Source organism: Aristolochia californica, unplaced genomic scaffold (genome assembly GCF_029961685.1).
Source record: "Aristolochia californica isolate CCGP_79_NKW_82.1479 unplaced genomic scaffold, dmAriCali1.0.hap1 SCAF_72, whole genome shotgun sequence".
Lineage (NCBI taxonomy): Eukaryota > Viridiplantae > Streptophyta > Magnoliopsida > Piperales > Aristolochiaceae > Aristolochia > Aristolochia californica.
In genome coordinates this window covers 70169-72868 of record NW_027182271.1, presented here as the reverse complement: position 1 = coordinate 72868, position 2700 = coordinate 70169, and the positions used below count along the sequence as shown (strand labels likewise).

The following is a 2700-nucleotide window of genomic DNA, read 5'->3' as shown; positions in this document are numbered from 1 at the left end:
AGTGGAGGGGGTGGGAGGGGAGAAGGCGAATTTCTCATTCTATATTTTGGGGGAGCTATTGTGAAGCCTAGAGAGGCGGAAGCGGCAAATCGCTTCTACGGAGTTCCCCAACTGCAGCTTTGCTTAGTAGCTTAACTCTTTCAAATCGCTTCTACCGAGTTCCCCAACTGCAGCTTTGCTTAGTAGCTTAACTCTTTCAACTCGACTGGCGTGGCGCTGCTGGATGCTTCTGATCAATAGGAAGAGGAGGAAAAAAAAAAGCTGATGATGAGCATCTATTTGAGTCGATCATTTCCAAGATCTAATTCCAGTTTTTTCTTATGTAATGGAAATGCCTCACAATCTCAAGTTTTACGCTTAAGGGAAGACATGTTCTTGGTGGATGCAGGACCTGGGACCCCCAGAATTTGTATGCAAGATGAGCCTACAGGAGTGCCAATCAACCGAGCCACCAAGTTTGAGAATAAGGTTGGATTCCTGGATGTAGCGGCTGGTGAATCACTGATCAAAGAGCAGATTTTGGAGAGATTCTTCATCGATCTAGTGGCCGGTGAATCACTGATCAAAGAGCGAGCAGCCGCCAGGTTTAATGATTTGGTGGGATCCACAGATGTAGTGGCTGGTGAACCGCTTCTTCTTCCACGAAGATTCAGACAAAACCGAGCTTGGATGGAACTGAACAAGATTTGGCGAACGAATACAAAGGTCAAAGGCATTTTTATGGAAAAAGTCAAAGGAGTTATTCAATAGCAATCGCAGGTTTCATTACTTCTCTTCCATCCCGTCCTCTCAACAACACTCAAAGGATAGCGAATGATCGATTCACCATTGAGAGCATTAACCCCAAAAGGACGAATATTGTGGTGTTCTAACAGCGGCAGATCAAACAAGAACTTGATGAGCGAAATCCGCGTACGAAAAAGAAAAAAGAGAGAGAATTTTGCTTTTCTTAAGCGCCTTCTTCTCCTGATCCTGAGAACACTCTATCACCTTAATCCATTCTTTTGTTGAGGGAACAAGCAACTCCGGGTTGGTATGGTGCAACCCTCGCCTAGCGCGAAAGGCTCTGTAAGACCTCGCGTTAGCGCAGCCGTTTGATTGCTTGCCCTCTATTTACATAGCGAAGAAAGGCTCTTGCTCGAATGCGTGACTGCGGCGCGCCTATCGCCCCGGCACTCTCAAATGCATGTTGGGTTGGGGCCAGCAATCAGACTGCAACTAGGGAGATGAAGAATGGAATTGAAGGCAGAGTCAAACTTTGATTTGAACACCAACCAACGAGTGGCGGATTTGGATGGACAGAAGAGGAGTAGCGCGCTACTTATAGCAGCCAGTGAGCGGAGCGCGGATGCGCTCGCTCAAAGCCATACGCACACTTCCTGCGCACACAAGCCCACTTGCTGCCATGAGCACATGCCCCTGTCGCGCGTCAAGCTCTATTGCTACAGGGCTACGCACAAAGTAGCAAGAGGCGCTTCTCGCCCACCGCATGGCCACACCAACCCTCGCCTAAGGTAATCCCCTCACGGCACTCTTGCTATCAGGTATCAAGCCCCTGTACGCAATTGGGCCATAGGGGGCACTAGCCCACACGCCCGCGGGCAGCAAGTGCCTTAGGGCTTGTGCGCTAGCGGCCCTATTGCAACAGGGCTTGAGCGCGGCTTGACTTGCCTGACTCCATAGGGGCCCAAGCTCTTGCTGGTAGCCAGTCTTTCACTTCAAAACCGGAACTCCCATGCCTTTCTTGGTCGGACCAACTCAACCGGTGATTTCCGACAAGTCTTTCATCATTTGGAGAGCAAGAAGCGGAACAAAAAGAAAGCTTTCTTTATATTTATGGATAACCAATCCATTTTCCAATATAGTTATGAGACTTACCCCAAGAAATGGGTACATAAAATGGAAAGATCGGAACATGGGAATAGATCTGATACCAATACGGACTACCTATTTCAATTGTTGTGCTTTCTTAAATTTCATACCTATACACGGGTTCAAGTTTCGATCGATATTTGCGGATTTGATCATCCCTCTCGAAAACGAAGATTTGAAGTGGTCCATAATTTACTGAGTACTCGGTATAACTCACGCATTCGTGTACAAACCAGTGCAGACGAAGTAACACGGAATATCTCCGTTAGTCAGTCTATTTCCATCAACCGGCTGGTGGGAGCGAGAAGTATGGGATATGTCTGGTGTTTCTTCCATCAATCATCCGGAACTACGCCGTATATCAACAGATCATGGTTTCGAGGGTCATCCATTACGAAAAGACCTTCCTCTGAGTGGATATGTGGAAGTACGCTATGATGATCCAAAGAAACGTGTGGTTTCTGAACCCATTGAGATGACCCAAGAATTTCGCTATTTCGATTCTGCAAGTCCTTGGGAACAGCGTAGCGATAGATAAATTCAGAATCAGAATAGGTCCAGTCCAGGGGACAAATCAATAGGAAATGCTATTTTCTTCGTAATCATAAGAATGAACTTCTATGAAATGAAAGAGTTTCACGGGAATTGTCTTGATCGTCGGATATCATTGAAAAGAAAACGAGTTTGAAGTGTTCTCGAACGATTTCCTGCAATTCTGCCCAGTAAGAATAGGCCAAAAATCTTTATAAAGCAAAGGTCGCCCCCCTATTGAGTAAGGCAATAAACGCTCACGCGGGTCTCAAAGCGCCCGGCGGCGCGAGGTTGATG

General features: G+C 46.9%; 2 pseudogenes; both read left to right on the top strand.

Moving 5' to 3' along the window:
• Positions 1 to 232: 232 nt before the first annotated feature.
• LOC137937992 (small ribosomal subunit protein bS1m-like) lies at positions 233 to 1026 on the top strand (annotated as a pseudogene).
• Positions 1027 to 1233: 207 nt separating this feature from the next.
• LOC137937991 (NADH dehydrogenase [ubiquinone] iron-sulfur protein 3-like) lies at positions 1234 to 2454 on the top strand (annotated as a pseudogene).
• The last annotated feature ends 246 nt before the right edge of the window (positions 2455 to 2700 follow it).